Source organism: Anguilla anguilla, chromosome 5 (genome assembly GCF_013347855.1).
Source record: "Anguilla anguilla isolate fAngAng1 chromosome 5, fAngAng1.pri, whole genome shotgun sequence".
In the NCBI taxonomy this organism is placed as follows: Eukaryota; Metazoa; Chordata; class Actinopteri; order Anguilliformes; family Anguillidae; genus Anguilla; species Anguilla anguilla.
In genome coordinates, this window is record NC_049205.1 from 22191797 (window position 1) to 22204010 (window position 12214).

Below are 12214 nucleotides of genomic sequence, written 5' to 3' on the forward strand. Positions count from 1 at the left end.
CTCCTCCAGCTGCAACTGCAGTAGCTTCCTTTGAATGTCTTTTGTTTGATCTTCCAGCTTTTTCCCCTCTTTCCGCTGCCTTTCTACAGCGTGCACCACATGATCCACAAATGCTCTGTGTGTCATGGTGTTCAGTCCCACCACCTCATCGAGGCGGCGCCCCACTTCCTGTGACATCCCCTCCCGGATGGCTTTGCGGAAGAGGGTGGTCATTATGGGATCTACCCGTACGTCCCTTTCAGTTATCAATCTCCACCTGCGCAACTGCGTGTGGATGTATGTTGCCGGTGGTTGATTGTCTTTTAACGGCGGTCCCGTTAAGGTCGTTATGTCCAGTCGTGCGGGATACAGGGCTCGCAGAGCAGTCCGAACAACCCCAAACACGTTATCAAACGCTCCACCGTCCACTGCTGGAGATTGCGCATGGTTTCTGTCAAAGCCAGCCTGCTCAAATATGTCCAGCATTGTTTCCATCCCCACAACCTTTCCCAGGAGAGCCTTCAGGTCCCCCACAGCCAGGATGCGGCCTGTCGTCTCCTCCTCCAGCACCCTGATCCAGTGGCTCGCCCCATTCTGCAAATCAGGGAGATTGGTTATTACATTATGCATATCTTGGGTGGACCAGGGAATGTATCGGGATACACGCCCTTCCCTAATCAACAATGGCGCTATGGTATTGAAGTTTTTAGCATTATGGCTATATCCTTCTGCTGCTGGGTTCCGCCGAGTTGGCGGTCTTTCTCTTACGTTTTGATATCGCCCAGCTAAGTCCCCCCCCACCTGTGCAGGCCCCTCTCCCCTGTCTGACTCTTCTGCCTCGCTATTACTTGCCTGGCTTGCCTCACTGTCGCTCGCCTCACTTTTTTCTGCTGGGGAGAACTCCTCCTCCCCTTTATTATATTCTAATTTATATTCTGCTTTTTTTGCAGTGCCTTTTGCTAAACTTGGCTTATGCTTATCTCGGGAATCTGTTCCCTTGGTATTTTTTAGCTTCAGCTATTCCCACGTGTTATACGGGAGTTTTCCCATTTAGTGTTTCCCCACCCCGCATTTTTGCGTCTTTTATGTGTTTCCCCGTCCCTTTTTGACCCCACCTGTTCAGGCTTTTGGCGTATTTTAGACGCTTGCTGTTTTTTCTCAGTGTCTCTTATCTCTTTTGCCTTTTTTATTAACCGGCTATGGTATTCATCATACTGGTTATATTTTTCTTTTAACAGCTCTTCTAATTCCTCCACTTCCTTGTATTCTCCCCTTAGTTCTGTTACCCTTGTATCTATTTTTCCCTTTTCTTCCTCGAGCCGCGCTCTCTCTATCCCGAGCTGTTCCTCACCTTCCTCATGTTCTACCCACCCTTGTATCTGAACCTGTCCTTTTACTACTGGACACACTGTCGCTACAGATGGCGCTTCAGATGTTACCGGGCATATTGGGTATAAGCCTTTCTCTTTTATCACCGTATGTCCCGGTGACTGCGGGGCATATGGAGGAGGAGTCATTATTTCACTGCGATCCCTACTTATTCCTACATCTTTTTCTAGGGAAGCGGACCTAAACAATCCTAAAATTGTTTTTTCCTGTTCTCTTTTTAGCTTTCTTTTTTCTGACTTGTCTCCTGTTCTATAATTTGTTATTACCCCTCCCATCTGATCGCATATTTCCCTATCAAACGTACCCCCTTTAGGCCATTTTTTCGCCTTTCTTTTAGTTCTTTTTTTCAATTTTTCTGATATATTTTCTATCTCCTGTTTACATTTAGGATATTTTCCCGTGATTATTTCAACCGGCATTTTCTCTTCTTTTTCCATTATTTTTATGTTTATTTTAATACTTTTATTCTATTTATTATTTATATTTTATTATATACTTTTATTATATAACCTTTATTCTCAGCCGAGGCTAATACTTTTATTTTCCTATTTATAGATATTATTATATATTTAACCTTTATTTTCCCCCGTTTATACCTTCTACACACTTCACGTTTCTTTACTTACTTTCCCCCGTTTATACCTTCTACACACTTCACGTACCTTCTACACACTTCACGTTTCTTTACTTACTTTCCCCCGTTTATACCTTCTACACACTTCACGTTTCTTTACTTACTTTCCCCCGTTTATACCTTCTACACACTTCACGTTTCTTTACTTGCTTTAGTTTATCATTTAATTTTCACCCTTCTCCTTTATAGTTGTACATACACATAAATCACAATTTTTACCTCAGTTGCCTCAATACAACGTTTTTCCGCGCAAGCACAAGCATCTAAGCATAAGCACAGCTTAACAATATTTTACCTTACCAACAATTTTTTCTCTTGCTTTACACCTCAGAGGACAGTGTTTTTCCCAAAAACGCTTTTACCAGAGCTCTTGCTCGCAGGTGGCCCTTCTTGGGTTCTCTCCTCCCAAGTCTCTGGCACCTCTTTTTAAAACAACAGCAACAGTGTAAACCTTCAGCAGCAACAATATTTCCAATATTATTTCTGGTTCAATCACACTTTGCAACACAAACAATTTATGACGTCCTTTCACTCATACCACACTCGTTGCGTACGTTTCTGAAGAGCTCGCTGCTTCCTTCCCCTCAATTTTCGGTGTTAGTGTCCGGGTTAGTTTTACCAGAGGATTTCACTCCCGGCGTTCAGGGAGAGGAGGTCAGAGGGGACAGTGCCCCCATCCGAAACAAATAGTTAAATACTCTTACCTTTTGATAAGCTGGCCAGCTTTTTAAGGGGCTAGTACCCTCTGCCTCTGTCTCCAGGAGCCGGGAGCTTCAGCGATCCCTTTCTCTTATCCCGGACGAGCCCCCAAAATGTCATGTCTAGGAACCGACAGAATTCAAAGTCCAATCACCAATCTGTAGAAAACAATTTCACGAGGGAAAAGACACAACAGCAGCAAGCTCTTCAGAAAGGTTAGACTTTATTTGCACAGGTGCACAAAGCCGGATCAATTCTGCAGAATTGAAACTCGATTGTCAGTTTCACATACATTTTATACACAAATGTACCCCACAACTCCCCTTAACACATTTCTAAAAATACCAGCCATCTGGTCTTCTTGGCACAACAATGATTTTGATTTCCTGCTCTTGGGTCTACCTGACCTTCTTGGCACCACAATGATTTTCTGTTCTTAGGTGATAACGTCATTGTAGAAAGTTACCTTTCCCTTAGAAAAATATCAGTCTTTACTCTGCAATTTTCCATTATGCATACAAGTCACAGCCTTCTGTAATTTTCCATTAAGCATTCAGGTTACATAGGGGTCGCTGTAAAATATTAGTCTTCTAGCACTTTTATTTGGCAGTTGATCAGTTTGAAAATATAAGTGTATGGTTAGTATTTGATTAATGTTTTCTGCTGAGTGAGTAAGTGTGGTTTTTTTAAGCCTTCTGCGTTCTCTTGCTTTTTTTCTACAGTTGATACTGTGGTTTCTTGCGTTTCCATAAGCTTAGCTGCAACTACTGATATAGGTTTATTGGATTACATATTGATTATATGAGTGTATAGTTATACATGTGATATATTTTTATCATGAAGCATTGAGAGTTTGGAGGAACCAGTTTGATCAACATTGATGGGAATTCCCTAACTTTAACATGTGATGTCATCTCAATCATAGGGAGTCTCAAAATTTTCCTACATTTCTTGTTGTTACGGATATTACATTTGGCAGACACTCTTATCCAGAGCGACGTACAACAAAGTGTATAACCATTACCAGGAACAAGTGTGTCAAAAAACCTAGAGGGCAGTAGCCTACCGTTCCAAGTGCAGGGAACAACCGCATAGTTCAACTTGGACCCTGTAGGTTAAACTGATTAACACTAACACAAACAAGAACAGCAACAACGCAGTCCATGCAAAAATACAAGCAATAGTTAAGACGAGTTAAGTCACCTACGAAACAACTACCAAGTTACAACCCTAAGCTTACAGTCAATTTAGAGATTAAATTGAGAATATCATTTCTCTCAGCATAATGACGCATTCAAAGACTAAACGAACTCACCCGATATTGTCTTCAAATGGATCCATGCCAAATAAAAGTAATGATTCATCCTCTCAAAAAGCTTTTACTAACAAACTTTTAGTAACAAAAAACGAAACTGGCCACCCCTGCTACCTGCGCTCGGAGTACCGTATTATTTATTTAGACATTGGCAGACTACAGCATAAATTGCGTCTTTTGTTTATATTCAATATTAGAAATTGCAGCGAGAAACTGCAGCTGTAGACACAAGATAGTTTGTTATGTTATGGTAGCAACGGAACGAAGCGGACTACACATGTATTGCCATCATTGTTTTATTATACCAGCGTGTTTTCGCGCGTTTGCACAGAAACTCAAAACCTACCAATAAAATGGTTTAGCTATTTTTCACCATAATGACAGATTTAAAGACTGAACGAACTCACCCGATACTGTCTTCAAATGGATCCATGCCAAAGAAAAGTATTCATCCTCTCAAAAAGCTTTTACTAACAAACCTTTAATAGCCTAGCATGCACTCTGGCTGGCACTGTCTTCCATTGCTTCCCCGACGTTCAGACCCTCCCCTCACTGATAAAAACTAGACCGTGCGGTGTCGGATTACTTGCGTCGCCATGGATGTCACTTGCCGTAAAGAAGTTTACTAGATGTCGTAACACTTAGATTTGGAGCTCCAGCTCTTCCGCACCCCAACTAATAAAAAAGTCCAAATGGCGGGCAAACAATATGGCGGACATAGGTGGTCCCAATGGCAAAGTTGTAGACCACATTCAGATGCATCGGTCGATGAAGTTTTGTGTTGATCTTACTTACGGTGTGGGAGTTATGACCTTTTAAACATGACCCTTTTGTTATAGCACCACCATCTGGCCCACATAGGTGATTGGTAGTGCCTGAGTAGTGGGGGGCCATAAGAACCCACCCACCAAATTTGGTTGGTGTACAACTTACGGTTGTTGAGCCTCAGACATTTTAGCGGAGGAAGCTTCCACACCCCAACGAAAAAGTCAAAATGGCGGGCAAACAATATGGCGGACATAGGTGGTGCCAATGGCAAAGTTGTAGAGCACGTTCAGATGCATAGGTCGGTGAAGTTTTGTGTTGATCTAACGTATGGTGTGGGAGTTATGGCCTTTTACGCATAACCGTTTGTTATAGCGCCACCATCTGGCCGACATAGGTGATTTTTAGTGCCTGAGTAGTGGGGGGCCATAGGAACCTATCCGTCCAAATTTGGTTGCTCTAGGACTTATGGTTGCTGAGCCTCAGACACTTTTAGCGGAGAAAAATAATAAGAATAATAATCCTAACAAATACAATAGGGTTCCACCAGCTTCACTGCTTGGACCCCTAATAATAATAATAATCCTAACAGATACAATAGGGTTCCACCGGCTTCGCTGCTTGGACCCCTAATAACCCTAACAGATACAATAGGGTTCCACCAGCTTCGCTGCTTGGACCCCTAATAATAATAATCCTAACAAATAAAATAGGGTTCCACCAGCGTCGCTGCTTGGACCCCTAATAATAATAATCCTAACAAATACAATAGGGTTCCACCAGCTTCGCTGCTTGGACCCCTAAATATAGTCTATGAGTATTGATAGTATTGACAGGATGTACATTATGAACAGAGTGAGTATAAACACTATAGACAGTAGTATAAATATGAATACACTATAGAAGATATAACCAGTATAGGCAGTGATATAAATAATATAGTAGATATGAATAAATATGAATGCACTATAGGTTAGATATAAGCAGTAAAAATGTGAATAAATATGAATACAATATGTGTCAGATATAAGCAGTATAGACAGTAGATAGATATAAATATGAATATATATAAGTAGGTAAGCCAGTGAGGCAGGGACAGTCAGTGTGCAATAGGTCAGTCTTTGGAGGACAGGGGGTGGGGAGGTATCCGGGGTGAGGGGGTGGGGTGGAGGGCGCTGTCATTCTGCAAAGCGCGAAAGTGCAAAAGTTCAGTCACTGGAGTAAGTTGAGTGGGGGTGGGGGTGGGGGATGGCTATCACCGTAGTGCATCAAGGTGTTCAAGAGTTCAGCAAGGTGACAGCTGAGGGGAAGAAGCTGTTCCTGAACCTACTGGTCCTGGAACGGAGGGTCCTGTAGTGTCTCCCAGAGGGGAGGAGGGAAAATAGGCTGTGGCTGGGGTGAGAGGTGTCTCTGGTGATGCTGCGCGCTTTCCGCAGACACCGCTTGTGCTGGACAGCCTCAATTGTTGGGAGTGGAGTACCGGTGATGCATTGGGCGGTTTTCACCACCCTCTGAAGTGCTTTCCGATCGGAGGCAGAACAGTTGCCATACCAGACTGTGATGCAGTTGGTGAGGATGCTTTCTATGGTGCAGCGGTAGAAGTTCACCAGAATCTGAGGAGACAGATGGGCTTTCCTCAGTCTCCTCAGGAAGAAGAGACGCTGGTGAGCCTTCTTGACCAGGGTCGAGGTGTTGAGGGTACATAATAAGGTCCTCCTTAGCTTTCCAATCTATGGTCATATTTAGTACTTTACATTCTCTTCTGCCCTTAGTGAAGTTTGGAGTTAAATCTATTGTCTAAACTCAATATCCAATCTATCTGAAACATGAAGTCTGCCAAAAAATAATATTGCACACCATCAGGGGTGATAGTTGAGTTGCAAGAGCTCAAGAGATGTAAATACACCATTCTTAATATTTGCCCTACTTGTGTCTCCACTTCTGTCCATGACAGAATTTTGTTCAATTACAAGAACTCTCAGCTGTACAAGCCCATAATTTGTTTATCTGCTCATTTCTTTATAAACCAGAAGAATGCAGAGATGATCTTTAAGGAACAAAACCAGGAGATGTATACAAAGTAACACTGGAACTGATCATCAATCAAGTGGATCACCCATGCCTCTTTTCCACCAACATGAACCTAGTTCTGGTTCTGGGCTGGTGCTAGTAGCGGTTCGCAGATGGTCCATCTTGCGAACCTTCTAAGAACCGTTTTGCTTTTCCACGGGTTAGAGAGCCACGTCATTACGTCTGTATACGTCTCCGCTTTCCCAGCAACATCGTTACCTATCAAAATGTATGTCCTGTAAAATACACATAATAAACTGTCTAAATGTCTGTCTAAAAATAAAAAAAACAACTTCATACATATACATGTAGTTACATTATTACAGACTTATTTAGTCGCTCGAGTATTTCGCAATTCGGAATTTTCGGAATTCAACACAACATCAAAATGCCGCATTTTCCCCAACGCTGCATAATTCGTAAAAAATAATTTGCCGTTTTATGTATTATGCAGCGTTGGGAAAAATGCGGCATTTTGTTTTTAGTTATTTACTACTTTTTTTTACTTTGTTTAAGTAAATACTCTTATTTACTATATCAAATTTAAGACAAGCAACACGCTCGGAATGATCTCATCGCGAACCATTAAATCCAATGGCACAGACGTTGCTTCATAATTTCGAACTGCTTTCCTAACAGCTATTTTACGTCCTACGACTTGGGTTACAACAGTGAATATCAGATTCCTAGACGTACTGATAGCGACCACGTCGCAAGACAGGACATTTAAACTGTATGCTAGCAAATTCATGTCAAGTTCCATTCATTTATATAGGGAGGTCGACACACGTCCCCTTAGCAACTAAAAGCTATAGCGCTGGACCACCTCTGACTTATTTGCCAGCACAGAAAAAAATCGCGAAAGTACTGAAAAAATAATCACTGGAGGATAACAAGGACATTTTTTCCTACATAACTAGGTATAGGTTGTTAGCGATATTTCGCATATTTCATATATAGTTGCAATTCAGTTTACGTTTTCCTGTCTGTCGAATGAAGGTGGTCTCACTCTACCTGGTGGTCACAAAATTTTAGTTGGTCTTGGTTGGTCACGATAATCCTGCACCCAGCCCCTGATGTAAGCGGTTCTTGGTTCTAGACCAGCTAAGAGTTGGTGCCGCTTTGGAACCAGTTTTCCCGGCCGAGAGTCAGTTCTTTTGCTGTTGAAAACGGAAGAACCGGTTTGCGATTAGGCGCCGGCTCCGAACCGGCCCTCGAAATGCCTTGGTGGAAAAGGGGCACCAGAGAGATCCTCAGATTCTGATCCAGCACCTATTGACTCAACACAAGAAAAAGATGAAAGAGTGAGCACCAGTAGAAATTACTGCATTTTATCTGTGCTATCTACATGGCACTTGTACTGCCCCAATCACCACAACATTAATTCCACATGGCTTGCAATCCAATATACACCAATGCAGTTGGGTCTACACAATCTGCAAAGGAGTGTAGACCATGACATACGTGTCTTACAGATTTCACTTTTTAATATGAAAGGATTGATACACGTAAACGCTTCCAAATGGTGCCATCCCAACCCAATCTGCAGGATTGACATTTGGGCTGATACAGACATGTTTTTATGCATAAGTATTGACCACATAATTTTATCCTAGACCACACTGTGGCTAAGCTGATGGCAGAACAACCCCCCTACCTCTTAACATACTGAGTAAAACGTTTTTGAGTTGAATGCCACATTAAATGCATACCAAAAAGTCTGAGGTGCAAGGTGTTTTGATCACATGTACGTGTTAGTAGACATGATGGCTTAGACGATGCATAACAAAAGCTAAGGTAATAACATGTTTTTTTTTTTTTTTCATTTAAGTATCAACAGACAGGAGAACCAGTCAGGCAAGTAGCCTTTCCTGAGATGAGTGACGCAGAGGTCCTGCATTCAAAATCTTATGATGATGTTGGAAATCATGCTTGTCAGTCCACAAGCAGGCATGGATCTGAAGAAAATGTAATTCCTGCGTCAAATCAAGATACAGAACAGTCGTTCAGTGATGAGTCAGATTCACCTTTTGCCCTTGCCATCCATGCATCTCTTGAAGATTTTGAAGTACGCATTGGATCCGTTTCTGGTTATGATGGTACGGATGATCTAGACTCCACTCTTCCCTGGAATCCACATGACCTCAACACTATGCAGTTATAGTGTAGAATTAAGTAATTTGTTACAAATAATTATTATTGTCATTATTGATTAATGTAAAGATTTTTTTCCAATTCATTGCTTTATCTATAAAATGTCAAAAATAGTGAAAAATTGCCATCACAAGCTCACACAGCCCAGTCTGTAGATGACTTATTTTATCCAACTGACAATCTAATATTGAATGACATTCAGTTTACAGTAATATAAAACAGAAAAGTAGCAAATCTAGAAGCAGAGAATAATTGGAATTTTTGCTTGATGAATAACTCAACCAATATATTGATTGTCAGAGTCGTTGTTGATTGATTTTAATTGATGAATAGTCACACCTAATTACTTTTTTTAAAATGTTGCAGCATTTAACACAGACTGACGGACCTGTATCATCATACACTCCTCCAGCATCACCAGACAAATCTGAAAAAGAAGTCCACTATGTGGAAGTAAGACGAGTAAACATAATTAATGATGTCCTTAATATCTTCATGGAACCAAAAGTAATGAATGTTGATCTCAAAATGGAGTTAAAAAATGAGAAAGCTGTGGACAATGATGGTGTGTCAAGAGAAGTGTACTCCGCTTTCTGGGAACATTTCTTGGAACAGTGCGAGGGGAAAGATGAACGTCTACCCAGACTGCAACCAGACTATTGTGAGAAGGAATGGCAAGCTGTTGGAAGAGTTTCGCTGAAAGGATACATGGACCACAACATCATACCAATCAGACTGTCACCCGCTTTTATTCTTGCATGTTGTCGAGAAGTCAGTTCAGTAGATGAACAACTCTTGCTGATGTCATTTTCCAGATTTCTTTCTGTGGCTGAGCAAGCATCAGTTGAAAAAGCACGACAGGGCAACATGGATGAAACTGATGAGGAGGACTTACTTGACCTCTTTTCAAGAATGGGCTCTCACTGCCTGCCTTCTAAAGACAACTTACGGGCTGCCATTTTAACACTGGCACATAAAGCCAAAGTTCATAATTGACTGTTTCCACTCCAGTATTCACAATGCTGTGCCAACGTTCATAACCAAAGACAGCATAATGGAAATTTATGAATCAAAGGGCAACTAACAAGAATGTAGCCCAGATAATAAAGCCATCACATGAAAGCCACAGGAGCAGACAGCCCTTAATTACCTGCTACGATATGTGAGAAGCATTAACCAGAGGAAAGTTGAGATCTTCTTACGCTTCTGCACAGGGTCCACTGTGATGTGTAAAGACAAAATAGAAGTAACGTTTCATAGGTTGTTTGGTTTAAGTCGCAGGCCTGTGGCACACACATGTGGAGCAGTTCTTGAATTCCCATGAACCTACAGCTCATACCCTATAGTTTCGTGCAGAGATTGACAGTGTCCTCTCTGCCAATTGCTTTACTATGGATATCTTGTAGAGGATTTAAAGGATCTTGTGTCACATAGTAGATATTGTATGACAATATCCTAAAACACATTTCATTCTCCTATTGACATTTTCAATCTTATTGTGTTTGTCTGATTTAGAAAATAAACTTCTACAGCTTTGCATTAAGCAGTTAATTACAATTAATAGATGTTCAATCATTAATGGATAAAGCAGTACTTTTTCAATGTTTTGTCATAAACCTAATCTATGCTAAGGTGCCAGGTCACTCATATTAAAAGAAAACATACTTTCTCTCTTAAATCTATTACTATTTGGCCATGCAAATAATTTTGGCTTTATTTCCCAGGTTTTAAGATATCTGCAAGTTGGTAAGTGAGAAAAGATGTTGTTGGAGACTCTTTGTTCTGCAATGGTTCTCTTTGGGTCCGATTAACAATCTTTTGTCAAACTATGTTAATATCTTGTTTCCGAATCTTTTTAGTTATGCACCACAAGATGGACATACAGTGCTAAAACCATTTTCAGCATTTAGTTGATGCCTTTGCAAAGACGCTCTTGCTGTTCAATAACAGTAGATGAGCTAATGTTCTAAATCTATAACTTTTAAGTGACCAACTTATGTACAGTATTACAACAAAGAAATTAGTGCTTTACAGGGCAGAGTTAAGATGAATCATCTGGTTGGATTGCTTCATTAGACTTAAAAAAAAAAAAAAAAAACTTTTTTGAGAAACTTTTTTTTTTCATTGACTCCAAAGGTTGACCATTTTAATGCTTATGGTAGATACTGTTGTTGTAATATTTGTAAGCAAACAAGACTTTGAAGAAATACAAGTCCAAAAGACAGGTTCAGTTAGAAGTATGCTAGTGGAAACATTCCTTTTTCCAGGCATTTTTGTTGGAGTCTCATATGGGCAGCATACTGCCAATAACTGTAACAGCTTAATATTTTTAAATAAAAGTGTATTTAATTATTTTATATCCTCCTTTGTTTCTCTGTTGTGCTTGTATTCATTTGTTGCCTGTCCATGACTGATTTAAAGGCAAAGCAAAACATGATGTGTATGTGTCTACTTCAAGCACAAATTAATGAGAAGAGTTAACACGCTAATGTCATTCCTCAAATGTAGGGACAAATACAATGCTTGATAAGCAAGCACTGGAAGATGCTATTGTGACTGCTGCATAATAATGTTGCAGATGTTCTGGATATCTGTTACATAGAACTCCTTCTACTGCAGTCATTGCACACACAGCGACAGATCAATCCTTTCTCCTAGGTGATAAAGTTCCTAGATCCAAATATCACTTCTACAGAGTTCCTTGGAAATCTTAACCATGTGTATACATCTAGTTCCAACATTGTCTAACTTAAATGCACAGAACTGTCATGGTACGGGGTTTAGGACCCAGGCGCAGAGTGGGGGAAAAACACAAAACTCAAAAAGGTAGATACAAAAAGACTTTACTAACAAAAAAACAGAACAAAAAAAGAGCCACGATGGGCAAAAACACAAACTCCAAAAATCTCTAAGAAAACAGAAAACAAGAGGAACTCAAAAACACGGGCAGGGCAGAACACAGGCAGGCAGAGTACAAGGGTAGGTACATTTGGTCAGAAACAAACAAGTCAGGGACGAGAACAAAGTCGGAAACAAACACAAGTCAGGAACGAGAACAAAGTCGGAAACAAACACAAGGAACCAGCACCCGAGTCAAGGGGACAAAGAAGTTAAATAGACAGGGGTAACAAGACACAGGTGAACTCAAAGAACAATCAAACCAAAAAAGGAGGGGATAACAAGAAACAGGTGGGAATAATGATAGAATA